This window comes from Schistocerca piceifrons, chromosome 8 (assembly GCF_021461385.2).
Source record: "Schistocerca piceifrons isolate TAMUIC-IGC-003096 chromosome 8, iqSchPice1.1, whole genome shotgun sequence".
Lineage (NCBI taxonomy): Eukaryota > Metazoa > Arthropoda > Insecta > Orthoptera > Acrididae > Schistocerca > Schistocerca piceifrons.
In genome coordinates this window covers 103,262,120-103,286,347 of record NC_060145.1, presented here as the reverse complement: position 1 = coordinate 103,286,347, position 24,228 = coordinate 103,262,120, and positions in this window count along the sequence as shown.

The following is a 24,228-nucleotide window of genomic DNA, read 5'->3' as shown; positions in this document are numbered from 1 at the left end:
AATTGCCATTCCCTGCACCATGCGTCAATTCGCTGCAGACAGATCCTCCTGCATTTCAGTACAATTTTCCATTGTTACAACCTCTCGATACACCACAGCATCATCTGCAAAAAGCCTAAGTGAACTTCCGGTGTCATCCGCAAGGTCATTTTTCTATAATGTGAATAGCTACGGTCCTATGACACTCCCTTGCGGCACACCTGAAATCACTCTTACTTCGGAAGACTTCTCTCCATTGAGAATGACATACTGCGTTCAGTTATCTAGGAACTCTTCAATCCAATCACACAATTGGTCTGATAGTCCATATGGTCTTACTTTGTTCATTAAACAACTGTGGGGAACTGTATCGAACACCTTGCGGAAGTCAAGAAACACGGCATCTACCTGGGAACCCGTGTCTATGGCCCTCTGAGTCTCGTGGACGAATAGCGCGAGCTGGGTTTCACACGACCGTCTTTTTCGAAACCCATGCTGATTCCTACAGAGTAGATTTCTAGTCCCCAGAAAAGTCATTATACTCGAACATAATACGTGTTCCAAAATTCTACAACTGATCGACGTTAGAGACATAGGTCTATAGTTCTGCACATCTGTTCGACGTCCCTTCTTGAAAACTTGGATGACCTGTGCCCTTTTCCAATCCTACGGAACGCTACGCTCTTCTAGAGACCAACGGTACACCGCTGTAAGAAGGGGGGCAAGTTCCTTCGCGTATTCTGTGTAAAATCGAACTGGTATCCCATCAGGTCCAGCGTCCTTTCCTCTTTTGAGCGATTTTAATTGTTTCCCTATCCCTCTGTCCTCTATTTCGATATCTACCATTTTGTCATCTGTGCGACAATCTAGAGAAGGAACTACAGTGCAGTCTTCCTCTGTGAAACAGCTTCGGAAAAAGACATTTAGTATTTCGGCCTTTAGTCTGTCATCCTCTGTTTCAGTACCATTTTGGTAACATAGTGTCTGGACATTTTGTTTTGATCCACCTACCGCTTTGACATAAGACCAAAATTTCTTAGGATTTTCTGCCAAATCAGTACACAGAACTTTACTTTCGAATTCATTGAACGCCTCTCGCATAGCCCTCCTCACACTACATTTCGCTTCTCGTAATTTTTGTTTGTCTGCAAGGCTTTGGCTATGTTTATGTTTGCTGTGAAGTTTCCTTTGCTTCCGCAGCAGTTTTCTAACTCGGTTGTTGTACCACGGTGGCTCTTTTCCATCTCTTACGATTTTGCTTGGCACATACTCATCTAACGCATATTGCACGATGGTTTTGAACTTTGTCCACTGATCCTCAACACTATCTGTACTTGAGACAAAACTTTTGTGTTGAGCCATCAGGTACTCTGAAATCTGCTTTTTGTCACTTTATCTAAACGGAAAAATCTTCCTACCTTTTTTAATATTTCTATTTACAGCTGAAATCATCGATGCAGTAACCGCTTTGTGATCGCTGATTCCCTGTTCTGCGTTAACTGTTTCAAATAGTTCTGGTCTGTTTGTCACCAGATGGTCTAATATGTTATCGCCACGAGTCGGTTCTCTGTTTAACTGCTCAAGGTAGTTTTCAGATAAAGCACTTAAAAAAATTTCACTGGATTCTTGGTCCCTGCCACCCGTTATGAACGTTTGAGTCTCCCAGTCTATATCCGGCAAATTAAATTCTCCACCCAGAACTATAACATGGTGGGGAAATCTACTCGAAATATTTTCCAAATTATCCTTCAGGTGCTCATTCACAACAGCTGCTGAGCCATGGGGCCTATAGAGACATCCAATTGCCATGTCTGAGCCTGCTTTAACCGTGACCTACACCCAAATTCACATTTCGGATCTCCGTCAATTTCCTTCGATACTATTGCACTTCTTATCGCTATAAATACGCCTCCCTTTTCACTGTCCAGCCTGTCTCTGCGGTATACACTCCAATCTGAGTTTAGGATTTCATTACCGTTTACGTCTGCTTTCAGCCAACTTTCTGTCCCTAGTTGTAACCGTTTATTAATGAGAGCAGCTGTGGGACCTTCCTATGGACGCTCCTGCAGTTTACTATTAGCACATTAATTTTGTTATTCCCTGTAGCATTTTGCCTACTCCTACCTTGCCGCGTCTCAGGAGGCATCTTGTCGGGCCTATGGAGGGAATTCTCTAACATAAAAAACCCACATGTGCACTCCACACGTACCCCGCTACCCTTCTAGCCGCTTCCGGTGTGTAGTTCACGCCTGACCTATTCAGTGGGACCCTACATTTCTCCACCCGATAGCGGAGGTCGAGAAATTTGCACCCCAGATCACCGTAGAATCGTCTGAGCCTCTGGTTTAAGCCTTCCACTCGGCTCCAAACCAGAGGACCGCGATCGATTCTGGGAACGATACTTCAAATAGTTAACTCTGATTCCACCCCGCGAGCGAGGCTTTCCGCCTTCACCAATTCCGCCAACCGCCTGTACGAACTGAGGATGACCTCTTAACCCAGACGGCAGGAGTCATTGGTGCCGACATGAGCAACAATTTGCAGTCGGGTGCACCCAGTGCTCTCTATCGCCGCCAGCAGGGCCTCCTCCACATCTCGGACGAGACCCCCAGGCAAGCAGACAGAGTGAACACTGACCTTCTTCCCCGACCTTTCCGCTATTTCCCTAAGGGGCTCCATCACCCGCCTAACGTTGGAGCTCCCAGTAACTAATAAACCCCTCTCTCCGTGTGCCTCCTCGGACCTTGCTGAAGGAGCAGCCACATGGCCACTCACAGGCAGAGCGGGCGATGCCACACGGCCAGCCTCCACATTTACCCTCCGCCTCGTGCGCCGCGAACGCCCGTGAACCAGCCACTCCCCTTGGGGAGAGGGTGGCCCAAACCTGCCCGTTACCCGCGAAGGTGTCTCGACAGCAGGGACAGTGGGTGAAGCATGTAACACCTGGGGTGTACCATGCGACGCACCAGACTCCCCACTGCCGCTACACTCCGAGGCAGCAGCCTGAAGACGGCTGACCGCGGCCATCAACTCGTTCAGCTGTTCACGAACAGTGGCCAGCTCCTCCTGCGTCCGTACACAGCAGTCACACATCCTATCCATCCTAAGAAATCAATTTACTGCAGAGAGTTAATCAACTTTTAACTAGACTGCTAATTCACTAAAGGCTGCTGATTGTTGCCTAACCTGTGGTTGCTAGCCACTTCTTGTAGAAAACAATGAGAAAGCACTACCTGTCTCTGGACTGCATTGAAAACAAACACCAGCACTACTGGCACTATGGTTGACTAATGGGACGCTCTCTGACTGTATTCAAAACAAACACGAAATCTATGGAACACTATTAGTAGCACTCGACAATTAAAGCTTCCTAAAAGCAAAAACACACAGAAGAAGAAGTGACAAGTAAGAAAAATACAGTAAATTCTTAAATTAAGGTAGCTCGCTGCACAGCAGACGTGAAGCAGGCGGCAGTTACGACGACACTCTCATGGCCCTCTCCCCTTAATTCATGATAGTACAAAACGAGCTGCCCTTCCGTATACTTTTATCATGTCCTCTGTCAGTTCCATCTGATGCAGATACCACACCGCACAGCAGTACTCCATAACAGGGCGAACAAGCGTAGTGAAACCAGTCTCCTTAGTATACCTGTTGAATTTTCTCAGCGTTCTGGCAGTAAATCGCAGTCTTCTTTGCTTTTCCCACAACAAAATATATGCCATCTTTCCAGCTTAAGTTACTCGTTATTGTAATCGCTAAGGTCACAGTGGAATTCACAGCTTTCGGTTTGTGTGAATTATTGAGTAACCGAAATTTAGTAGATTTGCTTTAGTACTTAAGTGAATGACTTCACGCCTTTCATTATTTAGAGTTTATTTCCACTTTTAGCACAATATATACAGCTTGTCTAAATAATTTTTCAATTCGTTACAATTGTCTGATCACTTTACAAGACGGTTAATAAGCACCATCTGCAAACAATTTAAGAGGACTACTCAGCGTGATCTGTATGACATTTATGTACTGGGTGATCAAAAAGTCAGTATAAATTTGAAAACCGAATAAATCACGGAATAATGTAGACTGAGAGGTACAAATTGATACACACGCGTGGCTGACATGGGGTTTTATTAGAATAAAAAAAAAAAATACAAAAGTTCAAAAAATGTCCGACAGATGGCTCTTCATCTTATCAGAATAGCAATAATTAGCATAACAAAGTAAGACTAAGCAAAGATGATGTTCTTTAGAGGAAATGCTCAATATGTCCACTATCATTCCTCAACAATAGCTGTAGTCGAGGAATAATGTTGTGAACAGCACTATAAAGCATGTCCGGAGTTACGGTGAGGCATTGGCGTCGGATGCTGTCTTTCAGCATCCCTAGAGATACACTTGCGACTTCAGGTAACCCTAAGGCCAATAATCGCACGGACTGAAGTCTGGGGACCTGGGAGGCCAAGCATAACGAAAGTGGCGGCCGAGCACACGATCATCACCAAACGACGTGCGCAACAGATCTTTCACGCGTCTAGCAATATGTGGTGGAGCGCCATCCTACATACACAACGTACGTTCCAGCAGGTGTTTATCAGCGAGGCTGGGGATGATGAGATTCTGTAACATATCGGTGTACTTCTCACCCGTCACGGTAGCAGATTAACTGTCCAGCGCCATCTGTCGGATATTTTGTGAACTTTTATTTTGTTCTAATAAAACCCAATGTCATTCCAAGCATGTGCGTCGATTTTTGCCTCTCTATCTACATTATTCCGTGGTTTATTAAGTTTTCAAATTTATACTGACTTTTTGATCACCCGGTTTATCAGGAAAAGCAGAGGGTCTGTAACAGTTCCTTGCGGAACGCCAGATATTACTTTTGTTTTACTAGGTGACTCCCCGTCAGTTACTACAAAGTTTGACCCTTCTGACAGGAACTCACGAGTCCAGTCTCTTGTTGTAGCAACACGTGGGCGACTGGATTGTTGACGACGAGTTAGTCTGCTCTCTAGTTCCCATTCTGACCGTCAATGTGGCACTGGCACATCCGAATGCCCGAAAAATCTGTACACTGAACGATTCTAATAACGACCTAAATGTACACATCCTGGCCATTAATATTTTCTACACCACCAAGATGACGTGCTACAGACGCGATTTTAACCGACAGGAAGAAGATGCTGTGATATTCAAATGATTAGTTTTTCAGAGCATTCACCCAAGGATGGCGCCGGTGGCGACACCTACAACGTGCTGACATGAGGAAAGTTTCTAACCGATTCCTCATACACAAACAGCGTTGACCGCCGTTGCCTGGTGAAACGCTGTTGTGATGCCTCGTGTAAGGAGGAGAAATGCGTACCAGCACGTTTCCGACTTCGATAAAGGTCGGATTGTAACCTATCTCGATTGCGGTTTACTGTATGGCGACGTTGCTGTTCGCGTTGGCCGAGATCCAATGACTGTTAGTAGAATATGGAATCGGTGGGTTCAGGAGTGTAATGCGGAACGCCGTGCTGGATCCCAACGGACTCTTTTCACTATCAGTCGAGATGACAGGCTTCTTATCCGCATGGCTGTAATGGGTCGTCCAGCCACTCCTAGATCCCTGAGTCAACAGATGGGGACGTTTGCAAGACAAGAACCACCTGCACGAACAGTTCGACGACGTTTCCAGCAGCATGGACTATTAGCTCGGACACCATGGCTACGGTTACCCTTGACGCTGCATCACAGACACGAGCGCCTGCGATGGCGTACTCAACGACGAACCTGGGTGCACGAATGGCAAAACGTCTTTTTTTTCGGATGAATCCAGGTTCTGTTTACAGCATCGTGGTGGTCGCATCCGTGTTTGGCTACATCGCTGTGAACGCACATTGGAAGCGTGTATTCGTCATCGCCATACTGGCGTATCACCCGGCGTGATGGTAAGGGGTGCCATTGGTTACAGGTCTCGGTCATCTCTTGTTCGCATCAGGATCAATGCATCCCAACTGCGTGAAAATATAGTGACATGTCAGTTCTAGTACAATATATTTGTCCATTGAATAACCGTTTATCTTCTGGATTTCATCTTGGTGTGGCAGTTTTAATTGCCAGTAGTGTAGTTTCTTAATACTACGAGAGGAAATGGAGTGAGAATGACGTTGGTGTAGAGTTTACCGTGCAGCACACAGTGTTCCCGCCTTCCGAGATATTGCTGCCGATCAGACAGCCGTGTCGGTGCGCCCCTGGAAGCGCCCTGCAGTGAGACGAGGTGAGCCGGGCTGAGGACACGGTGTCGCAGCCCAGCCAGAGGTCAGGCCGTGCGTGGCGGCATTACGCATTCCGCGGCCCAGGAAGGACGCGCGGGTTTGTCATGCAAATCCAGCAGAGCAGTCGCCGCCGCCGGCAGGTCGGCCCAAAGCCCCCGGCGTAAGCCCGACCTGGCCCGATGCCCTGCGCTGCCCTGGGCTGCCCTAAGCACCCCCTCCTCGCCCAATTTACCGGCCTGTCTACCGAAGCGGAGACCCCGCTGCTGCGGCTTCCGTCTAACTACGCAGCCTGAAACGTAAAGAATCTGACAGCACGATCTCTGAGCTCACACGTGCTCAGGTATCTCCGAAAAAGTGATCCCTTACAGCGCAGCCAGAGTGGATCCCGAGAACTGGGATACCCCTCAGCTACACTACCTGACAATAAGAGAAACACCCAGATGTAACTTCTCAAACATACACTGATACGTAAATGATTGGAATAGCAATTTGCTGCGACATGTGGAACAGACAAGACAGTGCATTAGTGTTATTCCAGTTTATTGTTGTTATCAGACCCGATAGAGTACCCTAAGGTCGTGAACACCGTCAGATGTTCAGTGATCACTGTCAAGCACCCGGAGATGATGCGTTCCTGTGTGAGAATAGCTTTGTCAGCACCTGACAGACTAATTGTGGAACTACACTATGGACATTAAAATTGCTACACCACGAAGAAATGCAGATGATAAACGGGTATTCATTGGACAAATATATTATACTAGAACTGACATGTGATTACATTTTCACGCAATTTGGGTGCATAGATCCTGATAAATCAGTACAGAGAACAACCGCCTCTGGCCGTAATAACGGTCTTGAAAAGCCTGGGCATTGAGTCAAACAGAGCTTGGATGGCGTGTACAGGTACAGCTGACCATTCAGCTTCAACACGATTCAACTGTTCATTAAGATTAGTGACTGGCATACTGTGACGAGCCAGTTGCTCGGCCACCATTTACCAGACTTTTGCAATTGGTGAGAGACCTGGAGAATGTGCCGGCCAGTCTAACATTTTCTGTATCCAGAAAGTCCCCTACAGGACCTGCAACATGCGGTCGTACATTATCCTGCTGAAATGTAGGGTTTTGCAGGGATCGAATGAAGGGTAGAGCCACGGGTCGTAACACATCTGAAATGTAACGTCCACTGGTCAAAGTGCCGTTAATGCGAACAAGAGATGACCGAGACGTGTAACCAATGGCACCCCTTACCATCACGCCGGGTGATACGCCAGTATGGCGATACGAATACACGCTTCCAATGTGCGTTCACAGCGATGTAGCCAAACACGGATGCGACCATCATGATGCTGTAAACAGAGGCTGGATTCATCCGAAAAAATTACGTTTTGCCATTCGTGCACCCATTCACCCAGGTTCGTCGTTGAGTACTCCATCGTAGGGGCTCGTGTCTGTGATGCAGCGTCAAGGGTAACCGCAGCCATGGTCTCCGAGCTCATAGTTTATGCTGCTGCAAACGTCGTCCAACTGTTCGTGCAGATGCTTGTTGTCTTGTAAACGTCCCCACCTGTTGACTCAGGGATCGAGACGTGGCTGCACGATCCATTACAGCCATGCGGATAAGATGCCTGTCATCTCGACTGCTAGTGATACGAGGCCGTTGAGATCCAGCACGGCGTTCCATCTTACCCTCCTTAACCCACCGAATCCATATTCTGCTAACAGTCATTGTATCTCGAACAACGCGAGCAGCAGTGTCTCGAAACGATAAACCGGAATCGCGATAGGATACAATCCGACCTTTATCAAAGTCGGAAACGTGAAGCAACGCATTTCTGTTCATTACACGAGGCATCACAACAACGTTTCACCAGGCAACGCCGGTCAACTGCTGTTTGTGTATGAGAAATTGGTTGGAAACTTTCCTCATGTCAGCACGTTGTAGGTGTCGCCACATGCGCCAACCTTGTGTGAATGCTCTGAGAATCAAATCATTTGCATATCACAGCATCTTCTTCCTGTCGGTTAAATTTCGCGTCTGTAGCAAGTCATCTTCGTGGTGTAGCAATTTTAACGGCCAGTAGCGTAGATTGCACGCATAGTGGAAAATCCCGACATCCAGTCGGCTCCCACGACATTGTATCTTGATGAGTCTTGGGAGGTAGCCCTGCTGCAGCTGAAAACAATTAGTTGATGTTTGCTGAGCTCTCGGGTGTGCGCTTAATGTAGAAGACTGTGACTTAACTAGTCTTGGGATAATCCCGAGGCTGCAGCGGAACGCAACGAATGGTTACAATGGCTTTGAGTCAGTGAAAGTGAAAATAAAGTTGGAAATGGTTTCCACTGAGCAGGCACTGAGGACCCGAAGTAGCGTATACGGCTGCCGAATGACAGACATAGCACACACTTTAATAACATGAAACGAGAACAGAACGACAGGCACACAACATGCAGAAATCGGCCAACGGAATGCAATACGTCGCATAGAAATTGCCAACCGGATTCACAAATACACTGAAGCGCAAAGACACTGGTATAGGCATGCGTATTCACATACAAAGGTATGTAAAGAGGCAGAACAGGACGCTGCGGACGGCAACGCCTATATAAGACAACAAATGTCTGGCGCAGTTGTTAGATCGGTTCAAAGAATGGTTCAAATTGCTCTGAGCACTATGGGACTTAACATCTGAGGTCATCAGTCCCTTAGACTCAGAACTACTTAAACCTAAGGACATCACACACATCCATGCCCGAGGCAGGATTTGAACCTGCGACCGTAGCAGCAGCGTGGTTCAGGACTGAAGCGCCTAGAACCGCTCAGTCACAACGGCCGGCGTTAGATCGGTTACTGCTGCTACAATGGTAGGTTAGCAACATTTGAGTGAGTTAGAAGATATTGTTAAAATTGGCGCACGAGCGCTGGGATACAGCATCTCCGAGGTAGCGATGAATTGGGGATTTTCCTGTATGACCATTTCATGAATATACCCTGAATATCAGGAAGCCGGTAAAACATCAAATCCTCGGCCGGGAAAAAAACCTGCAAGAACGGGACCAACGACGACTGACGAGAATCGTTCAACGTACAGAAGTGCAACTCTTCCGCAAATTACTGCTGATTTCAATGCTGGGCCATCACCAGTGTCAGCGTGCGAACTGTTCAGCGAAACATGGTCGATATGGACTTTCGGAGCCGAAGGACTACACGCGTAACCTTGATGACTGCACGACATAAAGCTTTACGCCTCGCCTGGGCATCTCAACACCGACATTTGATGATTGGAAACGTGCTGCCTGATCGGAATGTAAAGGGCGGATGGACGTGTGTGGGTATGGAGACAACTTCATGAATCCATACACCCTGCATATCAGAAGGGGACTGTTCGAGCTGCTGGAGGCTCTGTAATTGTGTGGGGCGTCTGCCGTTAGAGCAATATGGGACCCCTGATACCTCTAGGTATGGCTATGATAGGTGACAGGTATGTAAGAATCCTGTCTGATCAACTGCAACCATTCATGTCCATTGCGCACTCTGACGGTCTTAGGCACCCCACACCCCACACGTCCAGAATTGCTACAGAGTGGCTTCAGCAACACTCTTCTGAGCTTAAACACTTCCACTGGCCATCAGCCTCCCCAGACATGAACATCATTGAGCATATCTGTGATGCCTTGCAACGTGCTGTTCAGGAGAGAACTCCGTCCCCTCGTACTCTTACGGATTTATGCACAGTCATGTAGGATTCGTGGTGTCAGTTCGCTCCAGCACTACTTCCGACATTAGTCGAGTCCATACCACGTCGTGTTGCGGCACTTCTGCGTGTTCGCGGGGCCCTACACGATATGAGGCAGGTGAACCAGTTTGTTTGGCTCTCCACTGTCTATTTACAGTTAAACAAATGATTCCACCACAAATATTTACAGTTACTCAATGAAAAATAATTTTACAATGCGCAGTAAACTATATGGCCGATAATGGCATTTTACAGCAGCCATAATCGAGACGAAAGACGAATATTACATTTTTTTTGCTAAATATTGCATAATATTAAGTTTATGTGCCTAAGGGTGTTGCACAATTACAATGATAAAATGAAGCAGTATGGAGATATTAGTGAATCGAGTTATTAATCTATGGTCAATGCTGATTAAAATATGAATGGAGTTGCGCTGTAAGCACAGATACGTTCATGTTAATGAGGTATTTAATTAAAATGATAAGAATTGCTGTCAGCAGGCAAGTCATGACACATTTTGCCAATTAAAATACGTGTTTAGTAAGAGAATCGTTACTGTAGGAACTGTGGTCATTTGCATATTGTGTGGAGTGTGTAACTCATGTGGGGACCTCCTCGAGCTCTTATTCTCTAAAGTGTCGTGACGTTGGTGGATGTTGGTAGTGAAAAGGGTGCTCTTGGGGGCATGGTCGACGGAAGAGAGGGAGAACAGTTAGGGACGTCGATCGGGAAGTAGGGACTCTACTTTTCTGCCATCTGGGAGTTTTTCAGAGTGGTGTGATGGGATTTATGTAGAGACACTCCGTATCACTTGTCAGGTCTAACTTTAGGGGATCTACGAATTTAGGTGAGAAACCATGTAGTGAGCACATGGCGTAGCTTGATTTGAGTGGGGATTCTGTCATCTTTCGTGTCACAGTAGACAATTCAAAGACAGTAATAATTTCAATAATTAACTTTATGTATGTGAAAAACTGTTGGCAGGAGCACATTTCAATAGGAGTTTATTAAGAACTGAATAAACCATCTGCTACTAAAAGTTAAACATGCAGTGTTGCCCATGTGTATTACAAATGTTTCCCTGTTTGTTTATGTTGATTAATTACAATAATTCGAACAATCTATCGTCCTTCAATTATTCCACAGCAGGATCACCTTTTACTAAAATATTTTCACTTATTCGACTGCAGGATCGCCTTTTAATAAGATTTTTTGCTAATGCAGCAACAGGGCGTCAAGCAGACCGTGTACGCCTCGTCCCTCGGACACTTACGAGACGAGGTTTTCTCAGAGCTGTAATTTGATCCTCTGCCTCACCAAATATAGAGCAGTAATGTGTCAACCTCCATAGGTAGAGCCGCGCGGGATTAGCCGAGCGGTCTAGGGCGATGCAGTCATGGACTGTGCGGCTGGTCCCGGTGGAGGTTCGAGTCCTCCCTCGGGCATGGATGTGTGTGTTTGTCCTTAGGATAATTTAGATTAAATAGTGTGTAAGCTTAGGAAATGATGACCTTAGCAGCTAAGTCCCATAAGATTTCACACCCATCATCCATAGGTACACCTCACTTGTCAAGCAAGGCACTGACTTTACTCTCTGCACGCTTGAACAATTAACGTTATCTGATCAAAAGTGTATGGACATATGATATTGGCCATGGACAAGGACGGTTTTACCCTTGGCCTTTATGACTATCTGAACTCTAATGGGGACAGTTTCAGTGAAATGTTTATTTCTTTGTGGACGAATGGCAACCCATTCACCCTCAAGAGCTAAAACCACAGAAGACTGTCATGTTGGGTGCTGAGGACTCAGAGTAGTCGACGTTATAAATCATGCCAAAGCTACTCCATTCGATTGAGGGCGGAACCCCTGGCAGGTCAGTATATTTCTGAAATGTTGTTGTCTATGATTCTACTACATGACTTGTAATCATTAGGAATAAGAGGTTTAGGTTCCGATCTGCTGCACAAAGAGCAAAAATAACATAAACTTTAAATAAGATTAAATTTTTTGTGAAATACTCATCAGAACCAAGACATATAAATGTAAGTAATTTGTTATATTTCCTGATGTTCCAATTACACTACTGGCCATTAAAATTGCTACATCAAGAAGAAATGCAGATGATAAACGGATATTCACTGGACAAATATATTGTACTAGAACTGACATGTGATTACATTTTCACGCAATTTGGGTGCATAGATCCTGAGAAATCAGTACCCAGAACTATCACCTCAAGACGTAGTAATGGCCTTGATACGCCTGGGAATTGAGTCAAACAGAGCGTGGATGGCGTGTACAGGTAAAGCTGCCTATGCAGCTTCAACACGATACCACAGTTCATCAAGAGTGGTGACTGGCGTATTGTGACGAGCCACTTGCTCGGCCACCATTGACCAGACGTTTTCAATTGGTGAGAGATCTGGAGAATGTGCTGACCAGAGCAGCAGCCGAACATTTTCTGTATCCAGAAAGGCCCGCACAGGACCTGCAACATGCGGTCGAGCATTATCCTGCTGAAATATAGGGTTTCGCAGGGATCGAATGAAGGGTAGAGCCACGGGTCGTAACACATCTCAAATATAACGTCCACTGTTCAAAGTGCCGTCAATGCGAACGAGAGGTGACCGAGACGTGTAACCAGTGGCACCCCGTACCATCACGCCGGGTGATACGCCAGTATGGCGATGACAAATACATGCTTCCAATGTGCTTTCAACTTGATGTCGGGAAACACGCATGCGGGCATCACAATGCTGTAAACAGAACCTGCATTCATACGATAAAAGTACGTTTTGCCATTCGTGCACCCAGGTTCGTCGCTGAGTGCATCATCTCAGGCACTCCGGGCTGTGATGCAGCGTCAAGGGTAACCACAGCCACAGTCTCCGAGCTGATAGTGCATGCTGCTGCAAACGTCGTCGAACTGTTCGTGCTGTATTGTAAACGTCCCCATCTGTTGACTCAGGGATCGAGACGTGGCTGCACGATTCGTTACAGACATATGGATAAGACGCCTGTCATCTCGACTGAGGCCGTTGGGATCCAGCACGGCGTTCCATATTACCCTCCTGGACCCACCGATTCCATATCCTGCTAACAGTCATTGGATCTCGACCAACGCGAGCAGCTATGTCCCGATACGATAAACCGCAATCGCGATAGGCTACAATCCGACCTTTATCAAAGTCGGAAACGTGATGGTACGTATTTCTCCTCCTTACACGAGGCATTTTAACAACGTTTCACCAGGCAACGCCGGTCAACTGCTGATTGTGTATGAGAAATCGGTTGGAAACTTTCCCCATGTTAGCAGGTTGTAGGTGTCGCCACGTGCGCCAACCTTGTGTGAATGCTCTGAGAATCTAATCATTTGCATATCACAGCATCTTCTTCCTGTCGGTTAAATTTAGCGTCTGGAGCAAGTCATCTTCGTGGTGTAGCAATTTCAATGGCCAGTAGTGTATAATAACCAGCAGTGTACTACGACATCACTTTCTCAGTTCACATCGCTGCGATGGAGTCTGCGTGGGTAGTCTTTTGACAGTTGTGTGACACAAATGTGTTCAGATGTGGTTTTGGGGAGAGGAAGGGGGGGGGGATTTTCAGGCGGCGTCGGATAACGTCGACATCGATTAGCGGACGGCGGGATTATTGCTGTTCCTAATCGAGTTGGTGGCGGAAATTCATCACGCCAGGCGGCCTCCTCTAATGGCGTGATTTGTAACGGGTCCGTGACGGCGGGGTGCCTCTGGCCTGGACGGGGTGATTTAGGGCGCCAACCCGGGCTCGCGCGCCAGCGGCTGGAGGGGGGTGGGGTTGGGTTGCGTCGCGGCCCAGAGGGGTTCCTGCCGCCGCCGCCGTGGAGGAACTGGTTCAGCCGAGGTTGCGCGCTCGGCCCTGCGACAGCGGGGGAGCTGATGAGGGACACAGATTCGGAACGAGGTTAAATAGCGGCGAAATTGCAGACAAATTCCAAATGACGCTGAGAAAGTCGGCAACGGGGGCGGGTAGCGCTTTCGCAGCGGAGCACGCCGAAATCAGGTCTGTATTCTCCGAGAATCTCCTCGTCGCCGCCTGCTGAATGTATTCATTCAAGAACGAAACCGTATTACTGAACAAACAAGAAAGGGGAAAATTCAAGAGTAGTCTCTGTGTGACTCCTGGTGGGGGTGGTCGCAGAATGTCTGAAAAGAGGTGAATGGAAACAGCATTATGGAACAAACAAGAGAGGTGAAAATCCAAGGGCAATCTCAGCGACTCCTGGTCGTCGTGGCAGAATGTCAGAAAGGAAGTGAGTGGCATTGGCCAACTTACAGAATTTGACAATTTTTATGGTGACGTATGGTAGCTACCACCGCTGTTAGTCAAGAATTTGTCCCATTTCGACACTCAAGGACTGCAATGTGGCCACCGTAGTATTACCTGTCAGGAAAGTCGCAGTTCGTAGTAATAGAAGGCAAATCATCGAGTAAAACTGAAGTGCTATCAGGTGTTCCCCAGAGAAGCGTCCTGGGACCTCTGCTGTTCCTGATCTATATAAATGACCTGGGTTACAATGTGAGCAGATCTCTTAGGATGTTCGCAGATGATGCTGTAATTTACCGCCTAGTAAGGTCATCCGAAGACCAGTATCAGTTGCAAAGCGATTTAGAAAAATATTGCTGTATGGTGTGGCAGGTGGCAGTTGACGCTAAATAACGAAAAGTGTGAGATGATCCACATGAGTGCCAAAAGAAATCTGTTGGAAATCGATTACTCGATAATTAGTACAATTCTCAAGGCTGTCAATTCAACTAAGTAACTGGGTGTTAAAATTACGAACAACTTCAGTTGGAAAGACCACATAGATAATATTGTGGGGAAGACGAGCCAAAGCTTGCGTTTCATTGGCAGGACACTAAGAAGATGCAACAAGTTCACTAAAGAGACAGCTTACACTACACTCGTTCGTCCTCTGTTAGAATATTGCTGCGCGGTGTGGGATTCTTACCAGGTGGGATGGACGGAGGACATCGAAAGGGTGCAAAAAAGGGCAGCTCGTTTTGTATTATCACGTAATAGGGGAGAGAGTGTGGTAGATATGATACGCGAGTTGAGACGGAAGTCATGAAAGCAAAGACGTTTTTCGGCCCGCCGAGATCTATTTACGAAATTTCAGTCACCAACTTTCTCTTCCAAATGCGAAAATATTTTGTTGAGCCCAACCTACATAGGTAGGAATGATCATCAAATTAAAATAAGAGAAATCAGAGCTCGAACAGAAAGGTTTAGGTGTTCGTTTTTCCCGCACACTGTTCGGGAGTGGAATTGTAGAGAGATAGTATGATTGTGGTTCGGTGAACCCTCTGCCAAGCACTTAAATGTGAATTGCAGAGTAATCACGTAGATGGAGATGTAGATACCTCAGTTAGTAACTTCCGCGAGGCACTTCTGTAAACACTTGCTGGAGTTTTTACGTTAGACCAACAACTAGCGCAAGTTTACTGCTGCTTGTCCTTTGGGCAAGCTAATTTTAGGATATTCCTGCAAGTACCTGCAGAAGTAGTTTCCACAAGTGTCTCGTGGTGGAAGAGGCAAGTAGATGTTTACACTGTCGTGGTTAAAAGTCAGAGTAGCCACCATCTTTGTTGCGTTATATTATAGAAGAAAAATTCTTAAAAAATACTAAAAGCCGGGAAAAGAAAAAAAAATGTGTGTGAAGAAATAGAAACAGAGGTGTACATATTTAAATTATCAAGAAACACTATTCAAGGAACAAAAATCAGGAGGTCTCCACTCAGATTAAAACTATCTGAGAATGTCGTATTCAAGTTTCAAAAATTTCTTGTCTGTTGTATTATGAAGTATTCGAAAAAAGGATATAAAAATGCTGTAAGCTCTATCAACAAGATATCGCCTTTTAATTCCTCTGAAATTTTTGCAAACGACACTTGTTGCTTTTACTACAGATGTAGTGCATTTGGATAAAAGAAAGTACGAAAACGTTGTGAGCTATATCACCAAGAGATCTTCTTCTAATTACTCTTCGACTTTTGGAAACAATATTTATTACTTTTATAACTTGCAAAATTTAATTATTCTTCGATTTTAGAAAACAGTATTTATGACAAATGTTTACGTTTACGCAAAAATTTGAAGACGTTTCTACTGTCATTCAGCTTCCCCTTCTGGTGAAACAAATTAATCGGTAAATTCGGTTCACACTTACTTGGCTGAAGCTGGCTTATGTTTAGGGGTTCCAATCGTACATTTGTTTCTGTCCATCTGTTTTCGAGCCATTCTCCTTTTCGGCACTGACATTTTCGTATCGGCATTCAACACACATTGTTTCTGCAAGCTGGAGAAAAACTTCCACAAACTACCAAGTTCGGCGAGTGTTTTTTTTTTCCGACGTGTTCATTTCACGGGAGAAATGTGAGATAAAGTAATATGTTGCCCACTCTTGTACTAACGTACGCTCTCGGAATTTCACTTGTTACATTTTCCGTGAAGCGCAAGGCCACTCTTGGAGTTTATTGAGCATCTCTGTAACGGTCTGGTACTCACTAATCGATGCCACGCCAAAACTTGCTGCTTCCTAAGGGCCAACTGATACAATACTCAAGAATCATTCGAAAAAGTGTTATGTAAGCCACTTCTTTCGTTGGTGAACTACATTTCGTTAAGAATCTTCCATTAAATCTCAGCCTACAATTTGTTTCTTGTGGTCGTTGCACATGAGATCGCCCCGGACTGTTACTCCTAGGTGTTCCAGTGTCTCTAGAGACTTTTCACCAATAGTGTAATAGATATCTTCCCTTATCTACGAGCTTTATATTACATACATTTACTTAAGTGCAGATTTAACTATGACTCCCTGCACAGATCATCCATCCTCTGCAAGTATTTCTGTATTTCGAAAAGTTTTTGTTCCGCCAACTTTAGCACTTTTAACAGTTAGCTCCGTCTGGGACGAATGATTCCACATATGATGCTGCTTCTTCTGTATAGTTAACGATTAACAAGACCAGCAACCTTTTAATGTCAGTTTATTCACTGCAAAAGTTGGATATTAATTAATCGTAGAATATTTGACCAAGACTGTGTGTAATGACGGCGTAATTTTATAACAGACTTGGTGGCTACGAAGAAGCATTTTGTACTACTGTAAATTAAAAGCTTTCTTGACACACTGTGTTCGTAACTGCTCACTACACAGTCTCACAAAGAATTCTACGAAAGACGCGGGCTAAACCTTCCCCTAAGTATGTCTTCCCCATAAGCACTGCTCTCTCTCAAAATATCGTTATTCAATGTCATTTCTTGTTTTAAACCCACTACCGTTTAATTGCCACATACAGTGAGGTCACAGAAGTCATGAGATGGTAATATGCACGTATACAGATGGCGACAGTACCGCGCACAGAAGGTACAAATGGGGAGTGCATTGGCTGAGTGGTCATTTGAACTCACCTGTTTTCCGAAGTGATTATGGCAGTGAGGCGAGAATCAACAGACTCTGAACGCTGAGTGGTAGTTGGAGCTAGGCGCATGGGACATTCCATTTACGAAATCGTTAGGGAATTCAGTATTCCGAAACACACAGAGCAACAGTGCCCCGAGATTACCACATTTCAGGCATTAACCTTCACCACGGTCAACGCAGTGGCCGACGGCCTTCACCCAACGACCGAGAACAGGGGCGTCTACGTAGAGTTGTCAGTGCTAACAGACAAGCAACGCGGCGTGACACAACCACAGAAATCAATATAGGCCGTACGATGTGCGTATGCGTTAGGACGGTGCAGCGAAATTTGTAATTAATGGGCTATGGCAGGAGACAACCAATCAGAGTGGCTCTGCGAATATCTCGACATCGCCTGTAGCGCCTCTCCTGGGCTCGTGACCATATCGGTTGGATCCTAGACGGCTGGAAAACCGTGGCCTGGCCGGATGAGACCCCATTTCAGTTGGTAAGAGCCGACGGTGGGGTACGAGCATTGCGCAAACCCCACGAAGCCATGGACCAAAGTTGTCAACAATGCACTGTGGTAACTGGTGGTGGCTCCGTAATGGTGTGACCTATGTTTACTTGTAATGTAGTGGGTCTCCTGGTTCAACGGAACCGATCATTGACTGGAAGTGGTTATGTTCGGCCACTTGGAGACCATTTGCTGCCATTCATGTACTTAGACAACAATGTCATGTCAGTAGGTCACAACTGTTCGCGATCGGTTTGCAGAACATTCTGGGCAGCTCGAGCGAATGATGTGGCGCCCCATATCGCCCGACATGCATCACATAAAACCTTTATGGGAGGTAATAGAGAGGTCCGTTCGCACAGAACATCCAGCACCGGCAACGCTTTCGCAACTATGGAGGGCTATGGAGGCTCAGTATTTGTGCAGGGGCCTTACAACGTGGTATTGAGTCCACACCACGCCTAGTTGCTCCGCTGCAGCCCAAAGGAGGTCCAGCACCATCTTAGCAAGTATCCAGTGACTTTCGTCACCTCAGTGAATTCGTGCTTAACGAATGCTACTTTAAAGACAATAATTTGTAAGACACAGCGTTCGTAAGAGAATGTACGCAGCGAACTATACTCGGCAGTTAGTTACAACAATTAGCGCTATTTGGCATCAGCTTACAAGCTGCCCTGTTTCAGATTCGTCCTACTCAATTAAACAATGTGACAAAAGCTAGATGCTGCGAACACATCGAGATATGATCTCTATCTCTGCGTTCGGCTTGAGACAACAACAACGCTCTGTTTATGAACGTAGAGAAAATAAATCAACCGTGGTATGTTACTGGGGTTGTAGTGACAGCATCGTTACGAGTTACCGAATCCAAATGGTTCAAATGGCTCTGAGCACTATGGGACTTAACATCTATGGTCATCAGTCCCCTAGAACTTAGAACTTCTTAAACCTAACTACCCTAAGGACATCACACAACACCCAGTCATCATACCGAATCCAACTGGGGAGAAAATTTTATGGTACGACCTGAGGCAACAAAGGATATTTAATGTAGTATTGGCGTTAAGTACGTGTGGTAAAAACTGTAGAAAGCTTCCAAGGATTGAGTACACTAAGAAGATATGAGTGGGTGTGGCCTACAGCAGGTACGCAGGTTTGAAAACGCGGGCACGAGGCAGATTGTTGTGAAGAGCTTAAGACTAATGGAAATCAAGAGTCGGAAATCAAAACCACCAGTGATACCGATAACAGGCGTTTAAAATAAGTGATGTTCAAGCAAAGATTAATTTTCGTATAAAAAGAACCACAGAGGCATTGCGTTGTGGGCTACAGTACGAAAATGGCCGCTGCAGCGAAATGCATGTTCAGCTACTGTCGTTGGCTGTGGCAGAGGCCGAATGCAATAGTTCCATCTTGAAGAATCACGGCCCTCCAATTTTCTCTTCGTGGGACGAGACCCGCTGTCGGCCCCATTCTTCTTTTGCATCCCTCTGATTGGCGCGGAGCTCAAGCAGATGTCGTTCGCCAAAGTCGCCGGAGGTGAATGTCCTTTCTTTGCGACTGATATCGCCGCGCTTGTCGTCTGCTGGGGAAGTGGCTCTGAGCCGTGACAGGGGACGACATCCGGATCAAAGAGCGCGACGCGGCGAAGTAATGAAGTTCGTTATACGGCATCCGCGAGAAGGGCTGGAGCCGGTGCTTCTACCTCAGACGAGAAAAGGCGACTGTCATAAAAATGTTTCGTTACGGAAGGAAAACTTCAGCCAAGCAGCGAATGAGATGTTAAACGTTAACAGGGATGGAAGAAAGCTCACAGGGGTGAGTGTGCTATAAAGGAGAGAGGGAGAATCACTTTGTTAACCGTGGACCAGTGAACCGCATATTTCTAAAACGGAACAGTTCGCAATTGATAAATTGTTCAGAAGGAAGGAAAAACGTTCCAAATGTCTTTCAGTAAAGATATAGCAAATTTATTTTTACCACGTGAAACACTTCATTTTGTGGAATGTGTAAGTCTAATGTTACCTAGCTTGAAATATATTTCTAGCTGCTTTTGCGATTATTATCACCTGCTGTTCTCCCCTTATAGCAATTAATGAGTAAATAAATATATTTTATTTACTATTATATTATTTAAATTACATGAAAATAAAAACTTATAACTAATAAAAGACAGTGCTTCAAGTGAAATTAATTTAATACATAATAAATATGAGTATGCCTGTCTGGAATGTTTAAATCTGATAGTACTTAATCTGTAAAATATTTATATCTGCTGTTTTAATTTTCATTGTCTGCTGTTCTTCCCTTATAGCAATTAGTGAGGAAGCAACGATATTTTAAGGCCCTTGCTTCCTTTACACGAAAATAAACGCTTATAATAAATGAATGACAGTGTATCGAGTAAAATAAGTGTAGTAAAATAAATGTCTCTCTCTTGAATGCACTGTTACACAGAAAAATGTAAAGTTACCATACATAATCAAGTTATGAAGTACATTTGAATGGCAACCAAATAAGTTACTGTTTCTCAGAGTGTTTGAACCTAACCACTGAAAATGTGTAATATTAACTTTACACCTCTAAGTGGTCACAAAACTTGGCAAACTCCTTGCCCTTTCTTTTCTAAACTGTACTCACCGTACAGAAACTGCTCAGGAGCAATCATACTTGATCCGGTCATGTCTTCCCATACAAGTTCATACAAAAATGAATACAAAACACGTCACAAAAAATGACTATTTATAGTCACATTTAAGTCATATTCGTACAAAAATGGTAAGGAACATCTTCAACTCATTATCTGCAGATCTGTGTATCTGTAATGCACTTCAGTAGTTTCTCAGTATCATTCTTCTTCTTATTTATGATAACTTTCATATCGTATGTTTCTCTTTGTGGAAGTCCAATGCTCTTGTTGGAAAAATATGGCCTAACTTTCACTAATGTAAAGGCGTGGACTTTTGAGTCCTCTGCCGTAACGCTTAGCAGCTACTTGTTCGCATTTTTACCGAAACATTACATCTCACACCCTATGTCGAATGGAAATAAAAGTCATCACAGACATCCAACTTACAGCTCTTCAGATGAACCTAGCTTAAAATTTTTTCTTACAAAAATTTCACAAACACATATGTTTACGTCTGTAGTGATCAATTAAATAAACAATGTCTTAGTATGTTACAACTGTCGTGTGCTTTTTATTCATAATAATAACGAAGATGTATCATACTCTCCCCTTCGAGGATAAAATCTGTCAGTACTAAGAGCGAACAGCACAATGTCAATAGGAAAACGATGCTGGTCCACATGTCACACTCTTGCATAGTTTTGTCAGTTAAAGGATCTGAAAACTTTGTGTACGCCTGCTGAGAAGGGTTTCAGTAAGTCTTCGTGTCTTTCATCAATGCTTTTGTAACGTACCTGCAACAAATAAAGCCTATGTTCGTCTGTGAAAATGGACTCGGCAAGCAACCTGAGCTACCAGTAATCGGAATCTGACCCGTATAACACTGTGTGCGAGTTGTATGAGTGTCAGTTTCACTGTCATTTAAGCAATCAAAAGATCGTCACATGGAGAACTTGTAACTAACATTTACATAAGCTATCTGACTGCGTATTTGAACAAGAATTTACAAGTGATACAGAATCTGGCTTGTGCAACGGAATTTACTGGGTTGGAATACATGACATCTTGTTGTTTGTAAGTGTCTCTGTTTTGGATCTAAGTTTTGCACCCACTTCTTTAGATGACTGCCTTTTGCCAAGTGGTTTACAGCAATTAGCAGCAGCAGAAGCTAAAGCTTATTGTTACTAAGAATGAATTTAGTAAAAATGAGTTTGCATTGGTCCCGTTGCGAGGTGCCGGGGCTAGCAGTGTATTTAACACTAAATTCTTCTAGAATCTACATATGTAAATGATGCTCTAAGCCCCCCTTTTCTAACTCCGACACATTTGCTGTTGCACATGGATTAAGAAGAAGCGCGAACTGACTGTAATCGACCCTGAAAGTGGAGTAGAAAAGAATTTGGCACCTGCAATAATTTAATTTGATAGAAATTAATTAGATAAAGGAAAGTTTCATTAACATAGTGAGAAATGAAAGGGTTGCTCTACTGATTAACGGAATGAAAGTTCTGTCCAAAATAACAATTTGATTTATTATGACTAAACACAAAATAATAAACAAAACACATGAAACATTTACAATACATCAAGTTGGATACTCAAATAAATGCTGTGAAGGTGAATTTCTCCATAAACCAGATTGTGACATTTGTGACAAAGTGGTATGTGGAGCCAATTCCTTGCAACTCAAATCTTAGGGGAAACACCCAGCCAACTCAACGTTAATTATTGCTACAGTAGTGATAACTCAGACGATGAACACCCAAGACAGAACAAAGTTAGAAAAAACGAACAGGCGCGCTCTGCTGAGCTCTGATTATCACCTAGCAAAATTCCCTGATTTGCCGATGCTGCGGACGTACATTACAAAGCTGTCTTCTTAACTGCAAGGACACGATCTGGCATACCGGAGGCGATGTCTGGTTGCGTCGACGTCCCGTCGTGGTGATGATAATCTCTTGAGTATAGCCAGAAACAAATTCTCCTGGTCTGGTTGTTCCAGACTAAAGACTTCCTAGCGACACAAATACGCCTCTGAGGGAGACGAAGAAGGCTCGCTACACAATCACTGACGGTACAGTGAGTGATTTTAACAAGAGGAGTCACACAGTAACTCCAGTACAGTCAACTTTAGCCAAAACTGCCCAAGACAGACAACATAAGCCGCTTGTACGCAGAACGCTCAATTGCAAACTGTACTCAGAAAGTTACGTTGAACCCAAAACTTCAGCAACTTCGTAAAACAGTTACAATTAAATAAAAGTATATTAGACAGCCAACGGAAGGCATGCTGTCCAGAGCAGCGAGAGCTCAGTCTTGTAACCTACTCCGACCGAATGGCGAGAGCCGACTCTCTCAAGAGCACCCGTACAAGCTGAACACAGAACATTCCCACCCCCACGACAGTGGCCGTGGTTAAACGTTCCAATCAGCAACTCGGAAACCGGCGGAAAATTCCACTCTATTGCCAAAGCACTACCATTCCACCAATGGAGATTCTTGGCGCCAATTTCTGCGCCGATTTTGCAACGTCACGGAGCTATGCCCTGAGCAAGCCAATCACAGTTACGATATTTCATAACACGTGGGAATTTGTCCGCCAAGACTGCCCGGGACCACAAGTCATTCCCACGCCTCGCTGGTAGCCCGCCAGAAACGGTTTTCACTAAGTTTCTGCGAAGTAACGGAATCTCTAGCCCAGCCGCCCCTTCAGGCGCATCTGAGCTTGTCGCTCCCGCTCTTATGACAATGTCGGCCTCTGGAAAGCATCCACTCGACTCCCTCACACCCGTCGGCTTAACCCTTTAAAGCTCAGCGGAACTCGCCTGTCACCGGACCTCCCGGCTGACGAGAGACGCTGTGTGGGAAGTCTGCGTGTGAAGGAATAACAACTTTTCACCACATGCAATTTGAGAGGAAAATCGAATTACTCAGAGTAAGATAGAACTATGAGAGGGGGCTTCTGCCACCTCACACTGTTAACTACTAAATCATTTGTAAAAAGGGATTTCATAAATTAAGTCTATTTGAAAACTTCATAAATCATCATGACCAATAATAGTTTTACATGTATTAATAATGGCAAAATGCCTGACAATCACCTTGCAAGTATCAATAACGGCTGAATGCCAGATTAAAAAATTATTTCAATTTCAAAGTTACATTAACATTTAATAACCACAGCATATTTATGAATTATATGTGGAGAATAATTATTATTATTTGGAGGATAAGGGGGCTTCTGTAACTGACAAGGCCGGCCGTTGTGGTCGAGCGTTACTAGGCGCTTCAGTCCGGAACCACGCGACTGCTACGGTTGCAGGTTGGAATCCTGACTTGGGCGTGGATGTGTGTGATGTCCTTAGGTTAGTTAGGTTTAAGTAGTTCTAAGTCTAGGGGACTGATGACCTCAGATGTTAAGTCCCATATTGCTCAGAGTCATTTGAACCATTTAACTGACAAGCAAAAAGCAAAACATAGGGTTATTACAAACTCGGACTAACCATCACGAGGCTAACACCGCAATTGCGCTTTACGCTGTGCTTCCGAATTTTACCTTGAATCCCATCGGCAAGCGCTGTTAAGCCATTTAAATCTCTCCTGGCCATATAAATGAAATCAGGCCTTGAGTGTGGTAAGATCTGCCATCA